The sequence below is a fragment of the Ambystoma mexicanum genome, chromosome 8 (assembly GCF_040938575.1).
Source record: "Ambystoma mexicanum isolate Mex_15411 chromosome 8, UKY_AmexF1_1, whole genome shotgun sequence".
Taxonomy (NCBI): Eukaryota; Metazoa; Chordata; class Amphibia; order Caudata; family Ambystomatidae; genus Ambystoma; species Ambystoma mexicanum.
This window is the reverse complement of record NC_090929.1, coordinates 1,649,825,615-1,649,851,200: the sequence shown is the minus strand read 5'-3', so window position 1 is coordinate 1,649,851,200 and position 25,586 is coordinate 1,649,825,615. Positions and strand designations below refer to the sequence as shown.

Genomic DNA, 25,586 nt, shown 5'->3' with positions numbered 1-25,586 from the left:
GCAGAAGGGGCAGCTGAGATCCCACAGGGGCCTAAGGAGGAAGATGGCATGGAGTCATTCAGGTTGGTAGGGGGTTTGGTTGAGGAGGAGGCCCTGGAAGGCCCACGCACGGGGTCTGGAGGGGGGATTCCACTGATGCTAGTGCTGCAGTCCAGGGGCAGGGACAGGGGGCAGCACAGGCGGCCGCGGAGGTGCTTGTGTGTAATCCTGTCCCTGATCCTGTGACTGCATCATCCCGCACCAGCAGGGATGCCTTCGTCCCGACCCGTTTTCAGGGAGGAGATGCGCACACAACAACTGGCCTTCCTCTCCCTGCGGACGTGGCAATCCGGGTAGTGTTGAGCCTGTCCTGACTTTTTCCACGCAATTTTCCTGGCACGAGCGGGGTACGTTTATTCCGAGGGGTGCATGAGGAGTTTTACATGCGATTGGCCTGGCGCGAGCGGGGTACGTGTATTCTGAGGGGTGTGCAGGGAGTTTTACACGCGATTGTCTGGCGCGAGCGGAGTATGTGTATTCCGAGGGGTGTGTGGGGAGTTTTACACGCGATTGGCCTGGCGCGAGCGGTGTACGTGTATTCCGAGGGGTGCGCGGGGAGTTTAACACGCGATTGGCCTGGTGCGAGCGGGGTACGTGTATTCCGAGGGGTGCGCGGGGAGTTTTACATGCAATTTACCTGGCGCAAGCAGGGTACATGTATTCCGAGGGGTGCGCAGGGAGTTTTACACGCGATAGGCCTGGCGTGAGCGGGGTACGTGTATTCCGAGGGGTGCATGGGGAGTTTACACGTGTTTTCGTGGTTAGGGGGCTGTATCCTGGTCCACTGGCCTTCGCGCCATGTACTGGATTTGTGCAATGTTTTTGGCGCACAGGGCGGGGTTGGGGGCGTAACTGGCACTGCTGCAAGAGCGCTGCACCATTCTGCGCCACGGCTGCCTATGGATGTATAAATCCATGAATACGCTGTGTGAGCCGAATTCTATGAATTACCCCCAAAATCAAGCATGACCCAGTGCGGGAGCCAGAGTACATCACTCCAGTCTATTTGGTGAAGTATTCTTCTGAAGTTAAATGCAATAACCACCATAGTGCCTTTCATCGATGCATAAGAATAAAGGTGCTATGATCTTCAAAGCCGGGAGAGCACGAGAACTACCTTGATGCCAAAGGGCAAAGAGAGTTGCCGTACGGTCCTAAATAGGATTGACTGGAGATTGAAGCCAATGCTATCATGGACGGTGCATGTCTTGATGGTCTGGAAGGATGGATCCAACAGCGATGAGGGCAAATGTTGCGCGTCAGTGACGCACAAATCACACAGTCACATTCCCATACATTTCTCGTAGGGGTTAAAGTTCTGGCATAGGATTTTCTTATTTTTTTGGGTATTTCCTATATTTCCCGACCAACCCAATAGTGTATAAGGTTTTAATTAACCAATCTGCACTTTAAATTCAATTAAAAAAAATATTCTTGACCAACCCAAGACGCAAGACCAAGACCTTCCGAAAACAAAGGTGAACCCGACGACCCTAGTGAGGCGGGCAGACCAGAAGAACCAGAAGGACAACAACAAGAGGACCAGAATGAGCAACAACTTTAAGAACTGGACAATGGCACTTCGAAACCCCTTGACATTAACCCTTTGACTGTCATTAGGATGTATACATACGTCCCAAAAATGGTGCAGTTGTATACGTCCTCATTTTCACTGGGAATGGTTACATTTCTTGCAGGCTGGCCTCTCGATTGCTGGCATTCAAAAGGTTAATTATGGATGTCAGAGGCATCGTTTGTTTAGGTATTGGGCAGATGTGCCAAGGTACTAGCTAGCCGTCACTAGGAGCCCACCTTGATCCCAAAACTGTGTTCATGAAGGAGCGGTCATCGAGCATGCTCAGAAGGCTGGTGTATGGCATACAAATAGGTCCACACATTCCTCTGCAGCCTGACGCGCTCCAGATGCATTGAAATAGGAGTTCCATGATCCTTCCACATTGATTATGATGGCTAGGGCTGATGGGAGTTGTAGTCCGAAACATCTGGAGAGCAAAAAGGTTACAAATCCCTGATCTAGAAGATGGGAAGAGAAAGCCTGTGCAGTTAAGTGTGCAGCAAGCAGGTCATACTTGCTGCAGTGCAGTACTCTTGTCATAAGGTGGGAGAATGCATGATATGATATGATAGTTTATTTTTACATGTGCATAAGCTGAAGCTATTTCAGGGTTACACTAGTAAATGCAACGAGGGTACTCTATTGGCAGGCTGACGGCATCAGGCTTCTGGAATGGGAAGCAGGGCCTCAGACACAAGGTGCCAGCCTGCATGCCGTCTAGCACAGAGTGCCTGGAGGCGCTTTCAAAATGGCGACCGGCGCTGTATTGCAGGAGGGCACAAATTGTTCTGAAGAACCAGCCCGTGAATTGGTGAATGCTGACATAATGTGGGATGATACACAAGACGTGGTGGCGGCAACAAGCATACCTCACACAACGCGCAACACAAAAGCGCGGGCGGAGGGCAGTGCGGCAACACCTAGAATATAGTGTTGCCAACAGTATTTTGTTGCCTATGCAACTTTTGTGGTCATCTTCTTTAATGCATTTTATAGACTTGACATAGATTTAGAATATAGAAATGGTTGTTGTTATTTCACCAGATACGTCACTTGTCAGTTTGTAAATATTTGAGCAGGTAGTTTGAAGTGCCTTCATATAAGGAGGTTGTGTTCTTTCATGGCAGATGTTGCAAAATACTGCAGTCCGTCTGGGCAAGGGCATTCCCTGTGGCAAGGCAGTATCACCCATTACATCCATCTTTCACCCCAACTCACCAGAGGCGTAGCCTGGATGGTGTAACAAGCGGGTCCTTGAGCTAATGGAGTAGGGCCCACACTAAGAAGAGCCCTCAGAAGGAAGGGCACTTGTTCTGATCCCAGCCAAATGCACAGGAGTGACAGAGAGAAGTGAGGGAGGGTGAACCAGTTAGGGGGGGAAAGGTTGTCCCCTTAAGAAAAGATTTTAAATTATGGGTTAAAAGAGTGCATTTTTCAGTACACTTTCTGTGATGAATTAGCTAAAAAGCCACACAGTTTACAATCGGTTTTGCAGGGTGAGACATAAAAAGTCCATTAGATGCCAAGCCACCAACAATGCACAGGAGCGTTTTCAAAGACATTTTCATGATGCCTTTGCCCACTATATGCCAGTACTCTGCAAGTGTAAAAAAGCCTTTTCATATCGATTGGGCTCACACATGTCCATTCTGGTGCACCTATATATGCCACTATTCCCACATAGGAAAATACTCCTGATTGCTTTGTCCATAATGCCAGTAAGGATACTATAACAAAGCATGTTTATGCTGGCTCTGCCAGTACATGCCAGGTTCCCTATGCAAGAACATACTCCTGTTGGCTTTGCCTTAATGCCAGTGAAAAAAAGCCATGCCACAGTAAGAAAAACACATCCCGGCTGGCTACACAAACCCCCCACTCCCCATATAAGAATTCTCATCATGTTGTATTTTCTCCCTAACAGCAGTAAAAATGTCATGCCACAGTAAAAGAAAAACATTGCCTTGCAGGCTGCACAATTTAGATTGCTTTTGGCCTTAACACCAGTAATAAACGGCAGTGCCACAGTAAGAAAACATGCTCTTTCTAGTTAGCCGGTAAGATAGCTCAGCGGGCTGAGCGCATGCTGTTGTAATCGGAGTGTGATTCGCAGGTTCAAATCCTGGCAAGGCCAACTCAGCCTTTCATACTTCAAAGTGACCTCCCTGATCTCTACCCTCCTCTACGGACCTTGTACCATTATGTTGCTTTTGCACCTTGTTACCTCTCTCTTACTCTGTACAGAACTGTGTTTTCCCTGCTCACCAAGTTGTACCAGTGCTGTGATACTTACAGGTTTGGGTGCTGTCAAGAAATGCAATAAATAAAAAAATAAAGCTCATTAAATCAGTGCAAACTTCCATTGATTGAGACATTTTATGGAAATATGTTCTCTGTAGAGCGCTTTGGCGAAGAGCTATATAAATAACATATTATCATTACACAAATCCCCCCATAGAAGAACACTTATGCTGCACTCATCATGTTATATTCCCCCATGTAAGAATATGTATGTTGCCTTTGACCTTAGCACCAGTAAAATAAAAAGCCAAGTCAAAATAACACTCATGTTGGCTTTGCCATTAATGAGAGTACAAGATTACATGCCTCAGTAAGACCCAGCCAGGCCAGCCCCACTGTTGTATTTCCTCCAACACCCCCCTCCAACCCCATCATCACATAAAAACACTCAAGTTGGCTTTCCTTTGCCCAAACACGGCAGTAAAACATGCCATGCTCTTGTCAAAAAATGTTCATGCTCCAATGCCCTTCCCCAGGCCCCAGCGTGCATACACACAGAGAAAGACACTTTCAGACACATTCCCCCACCAGTCATGCCCCCGCACAGCTGATCTGTCACTCACAAGAGCACCCAGAACATTTAGACTCTGTCTCTGCGCTCATTAACACGCGCAGTCACACCCATGTACACAATTCACACTGCGTTCATTCATAGGTATGCGCTTGCAGACACCTCCTAGTATACACACCTACACCCACTTACACACTCCCTCGCATGCATGCACGCATGCATACATGCATACATGCATGCATACATACATACAATCCCTGCATGCACACAAATACACCTTTTTTTAGTTAATGGTAACTATTGAAAGCATGGGCCATGCAAAAGCTGAGCCAGCAGTTAAGCCTTTAGCTGCAACATGGGGGGTGGGGGGTGCACTGATGGTAGGCTTTTGTCCTCTACCTTCACTTCAATGCCTGTTTTCCTTGGAGAGCCATGTATTTGCTTAAGTAAATGCACTGCTCTCCAGGTGAGAAATGTGACAAGGTTCTAGCAGTCTGAGCCTGGGCTGGGCATAACAGCAGAGTGACGCCTGCTGCGTCAAGGCGGGGCGAAGGGGCTTGGAACGGTGGGGGGAGGGGGGAGCGTGCTTTCTCAGTGGCCAGCCCAAAACTGTGGAACTCGCTTCCCCTTTCTCTTGGAAGCATTCAGGAATGTAATATTAAGGAACGCCTGAAAACGGATCTGTTTCTCTAATTTTATAATCTTCCCATCTGCATCCTAGCGCCCTGATGCCAACGGCGAAGGTTGTGCTACATAAATGCTTGAGTGATTAATGTATGATGTTTTGGTACTGTGACATGAAACGGAAATGCACACCAGGGTTCCAGACACATGGAACATAGTTTGTTTTCCTTCTTTAAGTATGCCAGGGTCATATTCACGAAGACCACGTGCCTGCAAATATACGGAAGCCGTGAAGTGAACTGTCAATACTATTCACCGTCATTTGCCAGTAACACTTGCATTTTGCAGGCTTCCGCTTCTCTGCAGATAAATAATAAAAGAGCATAACACATGGAACGGCACTTTTCACTTATCACTTTACTTTAATGATGATGGAAAGCCTGGCCAACACGCAGCACGGCTTGCTGATTTGCTCATACAGAGTTTAGGGGAAAATGTTTTGCACCATTTCCGGTCTTCCACGTGAACATCAGCCTGTGGCCTGTCATCAGCGGGGGTGGGCTGGTGGCCAATGGTGGTCTGGAAATGTCATCCAAAGGGTATTTCACACTTTTCGCAAATTTGTTTAGCTGATTTTTTTACCACTTATTTTTTAACCGCAAAACTACAGATGGTATGTATGGGGGTGGTATATAGAGGGGCGTGAGGTTAGGGGTGTAAGAGGTGGGGATGCAAGGGTCTCCCCTTATTTTTTTATTTTATTTCCTTGTTCATTTATAGCACTACCAGCCAGTGGTCTCTAAGCGCGGAATCGGGATGCGAAACTATGTTGTGCTGAATTGTCTTGCTGCTGGGACAAACGCGTTGCCCTTGAGCTATCCCTGCCCGGGATACCGGCAAACTGACCTACCGTTTCCGTTCGGGATGCGAAACTATGTTGTGCTGAATTGTCTTGCTGCCGGGACAAACGCGTTGCCCTTGAGCTATCCCTGCCCGGGATACCGGCAAACTGACCTACCGTTTACGTTGCCTGATATCCTGTTATTACCAGTATATTCCAGATGGCGGAAAGGGGGGGTAAATCCCCAATCCATGGAGTCCTCTCCATGGAGGGGTAGCTGGTATTACGTTGACGGTGCCAGTAATACCGGCTGTTTTTTGACACTGGGGCCTTGTGCTTTTGGCTGGAGGTAAATCAGTGACCCCCACCAACGAATGTGTACTTTTGCGATGCAGGAAAAGTGGGGGGTAACGGAATTACCGCCAGTTTAACCGGCACCCTTCCTGCACCGCAAACGTTGTAATGACCCCCCTATGTGTGATAAACCCTTTCTAAAGTTGCAACAGCTGACAAGTGAGGAAGACGAGGATGGGTTTGAGTAATCACAACATAATTGTGAACTAGTCAATCTCTCAGAGAAAGTGAACAATGACCGACAGTTAAGCGGTGTGCAGTTAGGACACTGAGTATCTGTCTGACCCAGTAGCCTAGTGAATGCAGATCAGCAGAGTGCCTTCAAAGAGACACTCCTTGGGCAGGAGGTCAGAAGTCTTCCTGCTGCAAACTTCAGCCACCTCAGGAGCAAAGTGATAGGTTTCAGCTCCGGCATCTATTGTTGGGCAAATCAGAGACCACCCATTTCATCTTGGTTTAGGGGTTCCGATCCAAGAAGTGCGTGCTGGCACATTGGCCCCACCTACTTCTTGGTGACTTAGGGCAAGTGCAAAGATGTCCCTGTCTACAGGGTTTCCCAATTAGGTATTCTTCATATGGATATAAGTGCCCGTAACCAGGCAAAACTGAAGGTTGATGGCTGGAAGGTTTAGAATGCATCTCAACCTCTGCCATTGTTCTGGGCAGCCCCCCAGACCATCATTCTTTAGCCTGTCAAGTCATTAAAGTAAAGGGAAGGACCAGTTAAGGAAATCTCTTCGTTTTTACCAGTCCAAACCCAGACCAAAGTAACCTTCTGCCCATTCCTGCCATGCTTAGAGATGCCCCATCTCACACCAGGAAAGGAGACAGCTCGACACAGTAGCACACCGTTCTGGTTTTAGCCATTCTAAGCTCATGTGTGTAGAGCTTGTTCATTCAGTAACAAAAGAATGCCATTGTGATAGTCTCCGCCTGTGGATTTTGGATTTGTTTGGGAAAATGCAAGGCCAGAGGTCTGTTTTCTGGACTGGGATGTAAGCGGGACAGGACACCTGTTCATGGATTTCTTCATGATGAACAGGGCCATGTTGTGGAAACCAAATATTAATACTTTTCTGTAGGGTATACAGCGTTTATATCGAAATTTGAATATTGAATGCCAATATATTGAATTTTTTTATATTGAAAACCTTCATAGTGAATGCATTTAGGGGTGCAGTAAAGGGTTAAATATTTTTGGGGAAACGGTCGGGTGGGTTTTCAGGGGTTGGAAACGGGGGTTTGGTGGGGCATTCCCCCCAAAAAAAGAGCGTTCACTATAAAAGTTTTCAATGTAAAATATTCAAGCAATGCATTCAATATACAATATTTCGATATAAAGACATGTAATCTTCTGTTGTACATTAATCACAACATGCGTTTGCTGTAGCTGCAAAGCGCTACATCTGAAATAGCCCACTGAATTAATAAGAGCGGTGTGTTGCACATCGTTTGCTACGGCATTTCACTCCTTCCCGGAACTTCTTTACTTTTTTGTTTCATGGTATGTTTGAGTTAATATTGTAGGTTTTGTGTTTCTGTTTTTTTCCTTTTAGAAAACGAAACAAAAGAAAAAGAGGAAAAAAAAATGCTTTTGGGTCCTGATGAAGGCTGTTGTTTATTCTCATGATTTATTCATTTGTTTAGTCGAAACTAGAAGGGATGAAGGTCTTATGAATTAGAAGGTTTGTACAATCGGACCAGTTTGATTTGAAAACAACAGGAGGGACACAAAAGATACTAACTGTACATTCATGACCTCAGCGAGTTGACCTATATGTCCGAATATTTTCTTTATTACAGTGTTCTTATTAGGCAACAATATGTTCTTGGTACTCGCCGTTCTATTTCTTGCACCGTTTTATAGTCACACTTTTCTTTTTCTACCAAGCACTGATTTGCACTGTATTCTGATATATATTTAAATGTTTTTAGCATAAGTGTTTTTCAATCAGTAGTAATTTGCTCGTGTCCTATGTTCTAGTATATAACAGCCTTGTCAGGAAATGTGAAAGTATTTTTGGTAACATTGTTTCTTAGTATTTCTTAGTATTTCGTATTATTTCGTATTTCGTTCTGGGATTCTGTTGATGCCATCCCTATTTAGTAGTGAATGTTGATGATTGATGGTTTGAATTCATCCCATGCAAAACCAGATACTTTTTTGTCATAATATATGATCAACACGATAAACAAGCTTGATTTATGCGCCCTTAATTGTGGACACAGATTACAGTGTTCCGCGCTTGCTTTATTCTTATGCTAAATAGCGTCAAATTGCAAGGATGAGCTGCCTGAGCAGTGCACTCCCGTATTGCTTAGTGGATTTCCCCTTGCATGTGTACTTAAATAAAACAAATGACTAGCAATGTACGCATTTATTTATTTATTTTGTTGCTTATATAGCGCGCCAAGCCCAAAGGCATCGGGGTCCTTTCTTACAGAAGAAAAGGTTACAGTTGTTACTCAGGTTACATATATACAAAAGTCATAATGCAGGGTATATACAGTACAGAGAAATCATTATAGATACATCAGTTACTGCCTCTCATTGATCATGCACTGGACATCCATGGCATGATCAATGAGAGGCAGTCCTTGAGTCTTCAGACCCTAGGTTTGAACCTTAGTTAGACTGACTCAGCCGGTACCTTTCTATTAACCAGAATTAAAACCTTTCTGTTTCTTGGGGTGGCTTAAAGTCTTCTACTTTCCTGCTGGCTCATGGAAGTACCAAGGGCTCTGTCCTGTGTCCTCTTCTCTTTTCTCTCTACACCTCTCCCTTATCCTCTGTGGTGTCATCCTTTGGTCTTTCTGCACATTTCTACACTGATGACTCTCAGCTCTTTGTCTCTTTCTCCTCTTTTTCCGACACCCTTCACTCGAATATCTCTAATTGCCACCTGGCCATCCAGTCTTGGAGGAGTGGCCATTTCCTACATCTGAATGCCTCTAAGACTGAAATCGTTTTCTTCCCTGCCTCCACAATCCCACCTGCCTCAATTCTCTTTCTGCCCTCCACTCTTCCCTTTTCTTCCTCCGCCCTGAATATAGTTGCCACCTTCGATTCCTCTCTCTCCTTTACCCTTCATATCACTAATATTTCTCATTCCTGTCATCTAACTTAATTAAAGCTCATCCTTTTCTCGCTTGTCATGCCACCACCTCCTTATTAGTGCTCTAGTTTTTTACATCTTCATTACTGCTCCTGCCTTCTTGTTGGTCTTCCTGCTTCTCATCTGGCCCCTCTTCGTTCGGTTTTTAATTCTCCTATTCACACTCTTTGTTGAATATCGTCTCGGCTCTCTATTATTCCGTCTTTGCACTCCCTCCTTTGGGAATCTTTTTTTTTGTTGAAAACTTTATTTATATTTTACAATAAAAAATGTGACAGAATCAACACTATGTAATAATTCTCCTAATAATTGTCCTGACATCAACATTAAAACACTACAAAATCATCAGTGAGTTACATGGTTAAATGAGAAATTCCTAAAAGATTAAATATGTCTAATGAGTACATTAACAAAAACATCAATACCCGACTGCTGTCAACCCTCTGTACATTTTCTCTCGATTACTTGTGAAGGTTTTCATGGACTTGCTCTTCCTTATCTCTGATCTCTTGATTCTTTGTATGTCCCTTCTCGATCCCTTCAATATCAATCTTTTTTTTTGTTAACTGTTCCTAGACCACCTTGTGCCCAATCCCGCTTTCGCTTGTTCTCGCTTCTAGCCCCGAAACTCTGGATTTTTCCTGCTCTCCACATCAGGTCTGTTCCATCCTACCCTCTTTTTCGCACACCACTAAAAACCCATCTACTTTCTAATGTGGCTTAGTTTTTCTTTCTCTAGTTTTTTTTGCTAACTATTCATGTGTCATTCTTAGTGTTTGGCGCTTTGGCGAAAGCGTCTAATACATCAATAAATACAAAATAAATCAGATAATTGTAACATTTGTGTAATAAAGTGACTTCCTTAGGCTCGCAGGTAAGTTCCGGTTACTTTAGTGTAGGATATGCAGGTTACATTAAGTTAGCTTAGCATGAACAGATACTAGGAACAAACACTGGCTCCCACCACCCAGGCAGGGGCTCTCCCACTGCCTGAGCGTAGAACCCTCCCGCCACAAGCATTCCCTCACTCACACCATAACATCAAACGCTTCTACATTCACTCCAAGCACAATGCAACACATCTCCCTTTCTTCCAAATATCACCACATACCCACAAACAACATCATAACAGTTTGCTTTTCACAGTATGAACATATGTCAGAAAGAAAAACTGCTGTGGCAATTGCTATCTCAAAATCAAGTTATTGTTGCCATAATATACCTCTTCAATGGGAAATCAGCATACAAATATCCCAGTGTTCACCCATTGCATTTCCTATAAGGCTCCTACTTGCTTTTCCATAGGAAACACATAGGAAGATTTTGTAGAAGCTGGCTGATTGCTTCACTGGTTGACTCCGCCCATGTTTTTGGTCCAACCAGCAGTGGTAGAAGTGTACCAAAATAAGTAGTGGAAATGTGACCGCGGCGAGGGACAGAGTAGGCAGGAAAGGAGAAACATGCCACACATGATTACTGGTTGCAACCATGCAGGTTGACAGCCAATCAAGCTGAAACAGATTTAAGTTTAGCCTTAACTGCTATTGGATGGTAAAGCAGAAAAGTAGCAAATCCTGTATCCCAGAATTAGGCATGCACTTCTCCCAGAGTGAGAGAATCCATATTTCAGAATTAGGCATGCACTGCTCCCACAGTGAGAAAATCCTGTATCTCAGAATTAGGCATGGACTGCTCCCAGGGTGAGATAATGCTGTATCTCAGAATAAGACATGCACTGCTCCCAGAGTGAGAGGATCCTGTATCTCAGAATGAGGCATGGACTACTCCCAGAGTGAGAGGATCCTGTATCTCAGAATTAGACATGCACTGCTCCCTCAGTGAGAAAATCCTGTATCCCAGAATTAGGCATGCACTTCTCCCAGAGTGAGAGAATCCATATTCCAGAATTAGGCATGGACTGCTCCCACAGTGAGAAAATCCTGTATCTCAGAATTAGGCATGCACTGCTCCCAGGGTGAGATAATGCTGTATCTCAGAATAAGACATGCACTGCTCCCAGAGTGAGAGGATCCTGTATCTCAGAATCAGGCATGGACTGCTCCCAGAGTGAGAGGATCTTGTATCTCAGAATTAGGCATGCACTTCTCCGAGAGTTAGAGAATCCTGTATCTCAGAATGAGGCATGCACTGCTCTCAAAGTGAGAGAATCCTGTAAATCAGAATTAGGCATGCACTGCTCCGAGAGTTAGGGAATCCTGTATCTCAGAATGAGGCATGCACTGCTCTCAGAGTGAGAGAATCCTGTAAATCAGAATTAGGCATGCACTGCTCCGAGAGTTAGAGAATCCTGTATCTCAGAATGAGGCATGCACTGCTCTCAGAGTGAGAGAATCCTGTATCTCAGAATGAGGCATGCACTGCTCCCAGGGTGAGAGAATCCTGTATCTCAGAATGAGGCATGCACTGCTCTCAGAGTGAGAGAATCCATATTTCAGAATTAGGCATGCACTGCTCCAAGAGTGAGAGAATCCTGTATCTCAGAATAAGACATGCACTGCTCCCAGAGTGAGAGGATCCTGTATCTCAGAATTAGGCACGCACTGCTCCCAGAGTGAGAGGATCCTGTATCTCAGAATCAGGCATGCACTGCTCCCACAGTGAGAAAATCCTGTATCTCAGAATTAGGCATGGACTGCTCCCAGGGTGAGATAATGCTGTATCTCAGAATAAGACATGCACTGCTCCCAGAGTGAGAGGATCCTGTATCTCAGAATCAGGCATGGACTGCTCCCAGAGTGAGAGGATCCTGTATCTCAGAATTAGGCATGCACTTCTCCCAGAGTGAGAGGATCCTGTATCTCAGAATGAGGCATGCACTGCTCTGAGAGTGAGCGAATCCTGTAAATCAGAATTAGGCATGCACTGCTCCGAGAGTTAGGGAATCCTGTATCTCAGAATGAGGCATGCACTGCTCCCAGAGTGAGAGAATCCTGTATCTCAGAATGAGGCATGCATTGCTCTCAGAGTGAGAGAATCCTGTAAATCAGAATTAGGCATGCACTGCTCCGAGAGTTAGAGAATCCTGTATCTCAGAATGAGGCATGCACTGCTCTCAGAGTGAGAGAATCCTGTATCTCAGAATGAGGCATGCACTGCTCCCAGGGTGAGAGAATCCTGTATCTCAGAATGAGGCATGCACTGCTCCTAGAGTGAGAGAATCCTGTATCTCACAATTAGGCATGCGCTACTCCCAGAGTGGGAGAATCCTTGTCTCAGAATTAAGCATGCACTGCTCCCAGAGTGAGAGAATCCTGTGTCTCAGAATTAGGCATGCACAGCTCCCAGAGTGAGAGCACTGTTCCCAGAGTGAGAGAATCCTGTATCTCAAAATTAGGTATGCACTGCTCCCAGAGTGAGAGAATCCTGTATCTCAGAATTAGGTATGCACTGCTCCCAGAGCGAGAGAATCCTGTATCTCAGAATTAGGCATGCACTGCTCCCAGGGTGAGATAATCATGTATCTCAGAATTAGGCATGCACTGCTCCCAGGGTGATATAATCCTGTATCTCAGAATTAGGCATGCACTGCTCCCAGAGTGAGAGAATCCATATTTCAAAATTAGGCATGCACTGCTCCCAGAGTGAAAGGATCCTGTATCTCAGAATTAGGCATGCACTGTGCGGAGTAGCTGCAGAGTAGCAGTCTCTGCTACATTCTACGTGTTCCTTGGCTCCTGTGTGGCTGTGGAGTCTTTCTACAGTATTTTTGACCGAGAGGGCGGTCAAAAACCCCTCTCATTCCGCGGAGCGGCCGCGTCTCTGCAGTCTATGGCAGCAAGGGCGGCAAAAGGAAAAGGCAGTAAAACCGCCACACTTCCCACCACCGCCAGACCGCTTCTGCAATCCGACGTAACACAGCCGGTGTCAAAAGGCCGCTGCCTACGGAGCTCCACAAAAGGCATGGCCCCCCTGCCCCCTTGGTTAGGCATGCACTGCTCCCAGAGTGAGAGGATCCTGTATCTCAGAATCAGGCATGGACTGCTCCCAGAGTGAGAGGATCCTGCATCTCAGAATGAGGCATGCACTGCTCTCAGAGTGAGAGAATCCTGTAAATCAGAATTAGGCATGCACTGCTCCGAGAGTTAGAGAATCCTGTATCTCAGAATGCAGCATGCACTGCTACTAGAGTGAGAGAATCCTGTATCTCAGAATTAGGCATGCACTGCTCCCAGAGTGAAAGTATGCTGTATCTCAGAATTAGGCATGCACTACTCCCAGAGTGGGAGAATCCTTATCTCAGAATTAAGCATGCACTGCTCCCAGAGTGAGAGGATGCTGTGTCTCAGAATTAGGCATGCACAGCTCCCAGAGTGAGAGCACTGTTCCCAGAGTGAGAGAATCCTGTATCTCGGAATTAGGCATGCACTGCTCCTTGAGTGAGAGAATCCTGTGTCTCAGAATTAGGCATGCACCGCTCCCAGAGTGAGAGCACTGTTCCAAGAGTGAGAGAATCCTGTATCTCGGAATTAGGTATGCACTGCTCCCAGAGTGAGAGAATCCTGTATCTCAGAATTAGGCATGCACTGCTCCCACGGTGAGATAATCATGTATCTCAGAATTAGGCATGCACTGCTCCCAGGGTGATATAATCCTGTATCTCAGAATTAGGCATGCACTGCTCCCAGGGTGATATAATCCTGTATCTCAGAATTAGGCATGCACTGCTCCCAGGGTGATATAATCCTGTATCTCAGAATTAGGCATGCACTGCTCCCAGAGTGAGAGAATCCATATTTCAAAATTAGGCATGCACTGCTCCCAGAGTGAAAGGATCCTGTATCTCAGGATTAGGCATGCACTGTGTGGAGTAGCTGCAGAGTAGCAGTCTCTGCTACCTTCTATGTGTTCCTTGGCTCCTGTGTGGCTGTGGAGTCTTTCTACAGTATTATTGACCGAGAGGGCGGGACTCTGCTTAAAACCCCTCTCATTCTGCGGAGCGGCCGCGTCTCTGCAGTCTATGGCAGCACGGGCGGCAAAAGGAAAAGGCAGTAAAACCGCCGCGCTTCCCACCACCGCCAGACCGCTTCTGCAATCCGACGTAACACAGCTGGGGTCGAAAGGCCGCTGCCTACGGAGCTCCACAAAAGGCATGGCTCCCCTGCCCCCCCTAGTGCTGCACTCCTCTCCCCCGAGTCGGGAGGGGGAGCCACTCGCGGTGAGGCAGGTGCCCCGCGCAACAATCGAACTTGAACCAGCTCTCACGGCGATGGACCCGGCACAGCTCCACCCTCCTGCCCCCAGCCCCGTGCTGTATGAGGCGGGTTCAGCGTCTCCCCTCGGAGGAGAGGAAATGCCAGCCGCTCAAGGTAAGGAGGCTCTGGCGGGAGGATTAGGGAGTAAAGGGGTCTGTGCTTCGCCCGCAGCATTCCATCTTGTGTCAGTTGTCGGCGAGGCATCGCAGAATCCGCCTTCACCCCTCTTCCCGTTCACCACCCCTCTGCCGACAAGAGAGGGGCTGCAAGACCAGAGCGGGGAGGGGGTTTTTCCAGCCCTGACAAGTCCAGGAAACATCGCCCCATGTCCGACAAATCTGACAGTGGTGCCCATCCTACACCACCCCCGCACCCAGCCATTGGAGGGGCTGGCTGGGGTGGGGTCCTTCCCGTCTGGAATGACGGAGGCTGAGGAGCGGCAGGACACACCTGATGAAAGGGCACAAATGGAGTCGGACACGCCCGCTGTCAGCCCGAGAGATCAGCTGCAAGGCAGTAATGCCAAACTCCTACATGTCTCTGCTAATTCCATTCAGCAAAAGAAAAAGGGGGCACCGGCAAGAAGGAAACAATGTGCCCATCTGTGACTTAAATGTGGCCTCAAAGCGCAGTCGACCTCGCGCATCAGACTGCTAAACCCTTCTCCAAGGCCCCTGAACTTGCCCCCAACGGGGGAAGTGTCATTATCAGCAGCCAGCAATAAATTCTTCGCAAATTTCTTAGAAAATAAACCAGATGTCAGCGAAGAACTTTCAGATGCTGAGATTCTGAAAGCAATTCTGGACCAAACATCTCTTACAAAGAACTCTGGGGGGACACCAGCGGCGGGTCTAGCCTCCTCGGCCGATTCTGTACGAGACCTTTTCACCGGCACCGTGCCGGAAGCAAGAATCAGATGGCACTTTGGCTCACTGCTTCCTGGTGTCTCGCCCTTATCAAAACTGCACGCTCCCCTCATCCAGGATGTGGAGGAGAACTGTACATCACAGCCCCCGAGATGCCTGGTAACACACAGGAAGGCCTCTCTAAACCCAGGATCACAAACGGGGAGGCCGTCGATCCCCTCCCCCCTCTTTGCGGCTGTGTCGCCTACCCCCGACTCAGTACCAAGCCATCCGGCACCCGACCGAGCTACGGAGGCCGCAACAGACGCACCAAATGCTCAGGAGCGACATCCCCCTGATCCGCTTCAGTCAGCGCTGGGGCCCTATACGAAAGAATTCGGCCCCCTCGACACCATCCAGGTCCCCTCCTCCCCAGGAGCGACCGCGGGGGCTCTCCAGGGAGGAAAGGAGGCCCCACCCCAACCCCAGGCTGCCGTATCCTTAGAGACCAGGGGTGATATCACACCGCCTCCTGAAAACTCAGCACCCCGCGGGGCCCCTGCGTGAGACCAGAGCCTGGGCCCACACATCCCATCAAGTCCAACGAGATCTCGACGCTCAAGCGAGCAATCAGGAAATCTTCCTAAAAATTCCCTGGCAAAGAAGACAGATCTAAGATTAATTATGTCCACAGTAACACTGGCTCTCACACCATTCTGTAAATTGTATGAGTCTATAAATGACTCCTTGAAAGACCACACCTCGATTACAGCAATGATGAACAGTTGCTTAACCTTTCTGGAAGGCTACATAAATGCGTTAAACAGCAGAATGGAGAAACGCCAGGCAGAAGAAGAGAACGCGCAAGCCCAGGCTCGGGCACCAAAAGACAGAAATGCGCCCTCTCAGGTACTCCCACGAGCTCTTGTCAGCGACTTTAGCTCCCAGACCCCTCCCGCCTGGTTGACCTCTGTTCCAAAAAGGCAAACCGAAACACCAGGTCCAGAGACTGCAGGTCAGGGGACCGCCGGGAGCAAACCCAAGTCAGTGGCCACAACCAAAAACGGCGCCATCAACAATGAAGTGATCCTAATCTTACCAGTTTGTGACCTGACCAAAGATCCAAACGAAATGGAAATTGCACATGCAAACAAAGAATTCGCTATCTTTGATAATCAGAAAACAACCGTAAACCCAGCCCCATCACAGCTGAGCCAGCCCAGAGAATTGTTTGTTACAAAGGAAGGCAGACCCCGCATCTGGACTGAGAATCCTGTCCACACAGAACCACCGGCAACCATTGTCCGTCAGGAAAACTCAAAAAGGGAGGCAGAGAGACCCCTCCCGGACACTGCCCCTGTGCCCAAGGTGGGAAAACCCGAGGCAGAGGAGGACCTACTCAACCTTAGTGTCTACTCGCTTTCTGATAATCATGAGGTCAGCGGCCAGTCTCCGTACAGGGCAGAGGAGACCTCACCCTTTCAGACCCTGGAAAACCGCTGCAAGATGCTCATCAAAAAGCCTACCTGGGGCCGGCGTCCATCAGGTCCCCCACTCTGGAACTTTCAAAACGCATTCTCAAAAAGGGAGAAGAAGGTCACTCAAATCGTTCTCACTCTCCTCCTAGACGGAGGGTGGAGAAAGCCGCCCTCCCCCCTGCACCAGCCCACGTGCAAATGCAGAGATGGGTGCACGCCACCCGAGTTAAACGGCAATCTGGCACGTTAAAATACGCCAAAAACTCCATCCCAGAAAACAAGACTAAAAACGGCCTTAACTCTAGCCCAAAGCGTGTCCCGGGGAAAACGGCCCCTCGCATTAAATCAGAGTGCACTTTTAAGATTGAACAGCTACTGGACAGAAAAAAATACGTGGTTCTTAACCGCGGCTTTGTGCTCCAACTCTTTAAATGTGTGCCGTCTCTCAAACGAGTGGAAACCAATGACATTGTCTTGGTCGAACCCTTCCATGAGGGCAAAACTGCCAGTGCATACTTACATGTGCCCTCCAACTGGGCGAAAACTAGGATTTCGAGGCGGCCGAAAATCTGCTAAAGCTGGGGTTTGACCTGCTCGAACTAGATGAGAGGGGCCCTTCTACTTCATCACAACCAACTTCCGAGTTAGCTAGGCCCCAAAAAACCTGCAATCTCACGAGCTCAAGCAGCAAGTCTAAAGTGTTCTGGAGGACTGCTGACTCGACAAATCATGATCAGCAAGTTCATAACGACGACTCAAATACTTCAGGGGGCCCCACACGGGACGCAACTACGAGACCTTATTCAGACCAGAGACCAGAAAGCGCGTATAAAGACCCCTGGGAATAGGAAGATTCCCGGTCGGCCCAACGGCCAAGATCCAACGCACCGTCACCCAACGCCTCAAACCGGAGGACCCCAAACTCCTCCAAACTGCTAAACAAACCCCACTTATGCAAATATGGGGCTGGATACCGAAGGCCCTTTCGCTTAAAAAGAACAAATAGCAATGCGCCAAGCGCCCCTCCGCCCCACTCTCCACAAAGACAATCATTGCGAAAGAAGAGATGACGCTGGGGTCATGGAACACTCTGGGTTTCCTTCATCTGACAAAGAAAGGCAATCTGAACCTTGGATGTTTCGACATCATTTGCCTTCAAGAGTCCTGGATGACAGAATGCCCCACAATGGACGGATATGACATAGCGTTTGCTCCAGCTGCAAAGGGGGTCTTTGGTCGTCCTTCCTTCGGCCTGATAACAGCAATCCGTTGCGGCTGCGGCTTACACCTACAGAAAACATTGAAATCCTCCACACATCTGCTTGTTACAGAGATAAGCTGGGATCTACCCTCAGAAGAAAAGGGCTCGTTTACCCAGCTGCCCTTAATTATCATCAACGTCTACTGGAACCCTGTAGCTACAAGCGATACCTCTTTCATAGCCTTGATTGGGCAGTCCATCGATGAAGCCCGTGTAAATTTTCCTGAGGCTCTCTAGATACTCTGTGGCGACCTGAATTCCACATGGCCCCCGCATGGCGCAATTTGCACCTACAGTTCTCCTGTATCCCCGAGAAATAGCCGGGGATCTAAGTGGCTGTCTTTGATGTCCTCTAGAGATTTGTTACGTGCTGGTGACCTGTTCTCAAGATTAAATCGACCACCAACTTGGGAGAGAGGAAACTCACACGTGGATATCGACCATATTTTTATAAGTAGACATCTGGCAGCTTTAACAAACTCATTCGATGTACTAAAATCGACAGCCAGCGATCACAACTTGCTGGTCTTGAAGTGGAAGACCCGCTCAACCAACAAACTTCACATGCGTGCACAAGTGGAGACCAATAATCAAAAACACTGTCTCAAACTATCGGTAACCTCCCTCATGAAGATCACGAACTACTATCTAAAAGTAGAAACCAAGCACTGTTCAAAGCACGAGCAATTATTACCAGATTACCAGCCCCTCCTGGTACCATACATATCCGTAAGTAACAAGTCTAGACGCCCCAACAAACCTTTCACTCACGAGTACAGCAATGAACTGCTGGAGAAAAGGAGTTTAGTGAGGAAAATGAAAAGACAATTGCATGAACATCTTACGCCAAAATATCAAGCAAGTTTCAACAAGGCTCAGCGAACCTATAAATCCTGGATAAGACAAAATCGATTACACTTATACCAACAGGACGCAGAAGCCATGCTGAAGCTGATCTCTGGCCACCATCCGTGAGAATTTTGGTCTCTTTTAAGATCAACATCCGCCCCTATTGAGGATTCACAAACAAACCCAATCAGTGAGAAAGGCTGGACGAACTTTTACAAAACCCTCTTCCAGCCACCGTCGGTGGAAACCTCTTCGGAGCCCAGCACTCAATTGGATCCCTGGGTCGATCTAACCGACGAAGAGGAGATAATCGAAGTTCTTCATAAGCTTAAACCATCGAGAGTGCCGGGCCCGGATGGAATCACGAACTTTGATCTTAAACAAAACCCAAAGGAATGGTCCATGCTGATAAGCGCAATTTTCAAACGCTGCAAAAAATCAAGACCAATTCCCTCCTCATGGACTACCTCAACTGTGGTGCCTATATTCAAAAAGGGGCGTAAAGAAGATCCAAAGAACTACCGCCCGATAGCATTAATGGACACCATCGGTAAAGTCTTTGGAGCACTACTACTACAACATTTCCAGAGATGGGCCCTTCGGGCTCCATGCGCGGACCCGTTTCAAACTGGGTTCACAAAAAATAACGGTACGGTGACAAACATCTTGTACTTGAGCGCACTGAAGAGCAAAGTCCTTGGAGGAGGCCCTCGCGTCTTCTTGGCGTTTATCGACCTGGCCCAGGCCTTTGATCAGGTAAACAGAACAACTCTGTGGGACAAACTGAGACACTGGAACTGTCCCACAGAAATCGCCCAACCCATCCGAGCGCTGCATCAAAACACCAAGCTCCGAGTGAGGCTGAACCAAACTGGCCTACTATCGGCAGAAGTTCCAGTGGGAAGAGGAGTGAAGCAGGGCTGTCCATTAGCTCCGGCCCTCTTCATTGCTTACCTCGGCGACTTGAAAGACTCCGAACAAGATATCCGCTCTTTTCCCCCGTCTATGGGCGAGCAAAAAACAACAAGGCTACTGTACGCAGATGACTTGATCCTGATGGATTTGACCCCCATAGGCCTCCAGCGCCAACTAAACAACTTGGCTGCTTATACTCGAGCAAACGGTCTCACCATCAACGTATCCAAGACGAAGATATTGGTCCTGGAAAAAGTCAAACGCCCAAAAGAAAAACTGTCCTGGTACTTGGAGGGGACTGCACTAGAAAAAGTCGACAACTTCAATTATCTGGGAGTCACTTTCGGCTGTTCAAGAATCAACACAACCTTGCAGTGTTCTCTAACGGACAAAGTAAAAAAACTGGCGGCACAAGCACGTGCACTGGATAAAAAATTCGGACGCTTCTCCTTGTTGCAGTTGGTTCAGTTCTATCGCTCAAAGGTGGTTCCGTCCCTCACTTATGAAGCGGAAGCTCTTCCGCATACGCCAGCGCCCCTGTGGCAGAAATTAGAAGGTTACTTCTGGCACACGGTTCTAGGTCTCCCCAAATCAACCTCCATGTTATTAATCAGAAGTGAGTTAGGTCTCCTCTCCTTGGGCGGGACGACGGAGATAAAGAGCATGATGCTGTACAGGAAAACACTGCTCCTGGACGGACTGCCCGCCTGTACTCGCTTTAATACGATCAGAAACTGTGAGTGCACGCTGTAGCGTGCTAAAATCTTGGGAAGAAGCGTGCAAACTGAAACTATTGGAAATCAATTCTTCGGAGGTCGAGCTTCTCCGACATCCGAAAAAAATAAGGAGAAAAATGGCTGAGCTCGACTGGATCAAAACCCTGGATAACGCAGCAAATGAAAAATCAGTCAAACACCTTCCACCTTATCAAAGCAAACTAAACATCGTTCCAAACTACCTGAGCAAGTTTCCTAGTAAATCTGCCAGAAACCTATTTTTGAGAGCACGCCTAAATCTTCTGGAAACCAACAAAATCCTAAAACTTAGAGGGCTAAACACCTTCCACCTTATCAAAGCAAACTAAACATCGTTCCAAACTACCTGAGCAAGCTTCCTAGTAAATCTGCCAGAAACCTGTTTTTGAGAGCACGCCTAAATCTTCTGGAAACCAAAGAAATCCTAAAACTTAGAGGGCTAAGTAGTTCAGAAACCTGCCGCTTCTGTAAAAACGAAAAAGAGGTCGAAACCCTACGCCACTTGTTACTAAACTGTCCAGCAACAAAGACAACAGGCGAAAATATTTTGCTACCACACCTTTCGGGATCTTACACAAAAGAAGAGGACCTCTGGTGGGGTCGCTTGATCAGCGGAGAAAGGACCAACTGGACAATTGCCACCACTCAGACTCTCAAACACATTCTGTCTCTGTGATGTAAACGCTGGGTTCTTGAGCAACTGAGCATACACAGCGACCTTGAGGACACAAACTTACTCACCTACATTATCGCCTGCAACCATGTTCTTCTTTCTCCTTGCTTCATCTACTTCATCTTTCTTCTTCTTCTCCTTCTTTTTTCCTTCTACATATGTTGTTCTGTTTTGTTCTCAGCAGTTTTCTTCTTCTACATTGTTTTGTAAAAATCATTAAATTGATTAAATCAAACAAATAAATAAATTAGGCATGCACTGCTCCAAGAGTGAAAGGATCCTGTATCTCAGAATTAGGCATGCGCTACTCCCAGAGTGGGAGAATCCTTGTCTCAGAATTAAGCATGCACTGCTCCCAGAGTGAGAGAACCCTGTGTCTCAGAGTTAGGCATGCACTGCTCCCAGAATGAGAGCACTGCTCCCAGACTGAGAGAATCCTGTATCTCAGAATTAGGCATGCACTGCTCCTTGAGTGAGAGAATCCTGTATCTCAGAAATAGACATGCAATGCTCCCAGAGTGAGAGAATCCTGTATCTCAGAATTAGGTATGCACTGCTCCCAGAGTGCTAGAATCCTGTATCTCAGAATTAGGCATGCACTGCTCCCAGGGTGAGATAATCATGCATCTCAGAATTAGGCATGCACTACTCCCAGAGTGGGAGAATCCTTATCTCAGAATTAAGCATGCACTGCTCCCAGAGTGAGAGAATCCTGTGTCTCAGAATTAGGCATGCACTGCTCCCAGGGTGAGATAATGCTGTATCTCAGAATTAGGCATGCGCTGCTCCCAGAGTGAGAGAATCCTGCATCCCAGAATTAGGCATGCACTGCTCCCAGGGTGATATAATCCTGTATCTCAGAAATAGGCATGCACTGCTCCCAGAGTGAGAGAATCCATATTTCAAAATTTGGCATGCACTGCTCCCAGAGTGAAAGGATCCTGTATCTCAGAATTAGGCATGCACTGCTCCCAGAGTGAGAGAATCCTTGTCTCAGAATTAAGCATGCACTGCTCCCAGAGTGAGAGAACCCTGTATCTCAGAGTTAGGCATGCACTGCGCCCAGATTGAGAGCACTGCTCCCAGAGTGAGAGAATCCTGTATCTCAGAATTAGGTATGCACTGCTCCCAGAGTGCTAGAATCCTGTATCTCAGAATTAGGCATGCACTGCTCCCAGGGTGAGATAATCATGGATCTCAGAATTAGGCATGCACTACTCCCAGAGTGGGAGAATCCTTATCTCAGAATTAAGCATGCACTGCTCCCAGAGTGAGAGAATCCTGTGTCTCAGAATTAGGCATGCACTGCTTCCAGAGTGATAGAATCCTGCATCCCAGAATTAGGCATGCACTGCTCCCAGGGTGATATAATCCTGTATCTCAGATTTAGGCATGCACTGCTCCCAGAGTGAGAGAATCCATATTTCAAAATTAGGCATGCACTGCTCCCAGAGTGAAAGGATCCTGTATCTCAGAATTAGGCATGCACTACTCCCAGAGCGGGAGAATCCTTGTCTCAGAATTAAGCATGCACTGCTCCCAGAGTGAGAGAATCCTGTGTCTCAGAATTAGGCATGCACTGCTCCCAGAGTGAGAGCACTGCTCCCAGATTGAGAGAATCCTGTATCTCAGAATTAGGCATGCACTGCTCCTTGAGTGAGAGAATCATGTATCTCAGAATTAGACATGCAATGCTCCCAGAGTGAGAGAATCCTGTATCTCAGAATTAGGCATGCACTGCTCCCAGAGTGAGAGAATCCTGTATCTCAGAATTAGGCATGCACTGCTCCCAGGGTGAGATAATCATGTATCTCAGAATCAGGCATGCACTACTCCCAGAGTGGGAAAATCCTTATCTCAGAATTAAGCATGCACTGCTCCCAGAGTGAGAGAATCCTGTGTCTCAGAATAAGGCATGCACTGCTCCCAGATTGAGAGATTCCTGTATCTCAGAATTAGGCATGCACTGCTCCCACGATGATATAATCCTGTATCTCAGAATTAGGTATGCACTGCTCCCAGAGTGAGAGAATCCATATCTCGGAATTAGGCATGCACTGCTCCCAGAGTGAGAGAATCATGTATTTTAGAATTAGGCATGGACTACTCCACGAGTGAGAGAATCCTGTATCTCAGAAATAGGCATGTACTGCTCCCAGAGTGAGAGAATCCTGTATCTCAGAATCCGGTACCTCAGAATTAGGCATGCACTGCTCCGAGAGTTAGAGAATCCTTTATCTCAGAATGAGGCATGCACTGCTTGCAGAGTGAGAGAATTCTGTGTCTCAGAATGCAGCATGCACTGCTCCTAGACTGAGAGAATCCTGTATCTCAGAATTAGGCATGCACTGCTCCCAGAGTGAGAGGATCCTGTATCTCAGAATTAGGCATGCGCTACTCCCAGAGTGGGAGAATCCTTGTCTCAGAATTAAGCATGAACTGCTCCCAGAGTGAGAGACTCCTGTGTCTCAGAATTAGGCGTGCACTGCTCCCAGGGTGAGATAATGCTGTATCTCAGTATTAGGCATGCACTGCTCCCAGAGTGATAGAATCCTTATCTCAGAATTAGGCATGCACTGCTCCCAGAGTGAGAGGATGCTGTATCTCAGAATGAGGCATGCACTGCTCCCAGAGTGAGAGCACTGCTCCCAGAGTGAGAGAATCCTGTATCTCAGAATTAGGCATGCACTGCTCCTTGGGTGAGAGAATCCAGTATCTCAGAATTAGGCATGCACTGCTCCCAGAGTGAGAGGATCCTGTATCTCAGAATGAGGCATGCACTGCTCCCAGAGTGAGAGGATCCTGTATCTCAGAATGAGGCATGCACTGCTCCCAGAGTGAGAGAATCCTGTATCTCAGAATGAGGCATGCACTGCTCCCAGCGTGAGACGATCCTGTCTCTCAGAATGAGCCATGCACTGCTCCCAAAGTGAGAGAATCATGTATCTCAGAATTAGGTGTGCACTGCTCCCAGAGTGAGAGAATCCTGTATCTCAGAATTAGGCATGCACTGCTTCCAGATTGAGAGAATCATGTATCTCAGAATTAGGCATGCACTGCTCCCAGAGTGAGAGGATCCTGTATCTCAGAATGAGGCATGCACTGCTCCCAGAGTGAGAGGATCCTGTATCTCAGAATGAGGCATGCACTGCTCCCAGAGTGAGAGGATCCTGTATCTCGGAATGAGGCATGCACTGCTTCCAGAGTGAGAGAATCCTGTATCTCAGAATGAGGCATGCACTGCTCCGAGAGTGAGAGGATCCTGTATCTCAGAATGAGGCATGCACTGATCCGAGAGTGAGAGGATCCTGTATCTCAGAATGAGGCATGCACTCCTCCCAGAGTGAGAGGATCCCGGATCTCAGAATGAGGCATGCACTGCTCCGAGATTGAGAGGATCCCGTATCTCAGAATGAGGCATGCACTGCTCCCAGAGTGAAAGGATCCTGTATCTCAGAATTAGGCATGCAGTACTCCCAGAGCAGGAGAATCCTTGTCTCAGAATTAAGCATGCACTTCTCCCAGAGTGAGAGAATTCTGTGTCTCAGAATTAGGCATGCACTGCTCCCAGAGTGAGAGCACTGCTCCCAGAGTGAGAGAATCCTGTATCTCAGAATTAGGCATGCACTGCTCCTTGAGTGAGAGAATCATGTATCTCAGAATTAGACATGCAATACTCCCAGAGTGAGAGAATCCTGTATCTCAGAATTAGGCATGCACTGCTCCCAGAGTGAGCAGATCCTGTATCTCAGAATCAGAAATGCACTGCTCCCAGAGTGAGAGGATCCCGTATCTCAGAATGAGGCATGTACTGCTCACAGAGTGAGAGGATCCTGCATCTCAGAATGAGGCATGCACTGCTCCCAGAGTGACAGGATCCTGTATCTCAGAATGAGGCATGCACTGTTCCCAGCGTGAGACGATCCTGTCTCTCAGAATGAGCCATGCACTGCTCCCAAAGTGAGAGAATCTTGTATCTCAGAATTAGGTGTGCACTGCTCCCAGGGTGAGAGAATCCTGTATCTCAGAATTAGGCATGCACTGCTTCCAGAGTGAGAGAACCCTGTATCTCAGAATGAGGCATGTACTGCTCCCAGAGTGAGAGGATCCTGTATCTCAGAATGAGGCATGCACTGCTCCCAGAGTGAGAGGATCCTGTATCTCAGAATGAGGCATGCACTGCTTCCAGAGTGAGAGAATCCTGTATCTCAGAATGAGGCATGCACTGCTCCGAG

At 47.4% G+C, this 25,586-nt stretch overlaps 1 long non-coding RNA gene across 1 annotated transcript in view; it reads right to left on the bottom strand.

Annotated features, from left to right (window-relative positions):
- The window catches only part of LOC138473829 (uncharacterized), a 54,733-nt gene that overhangs the window by 15,582 nt on the left and 13,565 nt on the right, over positions 1–25,586 (bottom strand). Inside the window, exon 2 of the long non-coding RNA XR_011268942.1 lies at positions 21,420–21,545. This is a non-coding gene — a long non-coding RNA (uncharacterized lncRNA). The remainder of the gene's footprint in view (positions 1–21,419; positions 21,546–25,586) is intronic.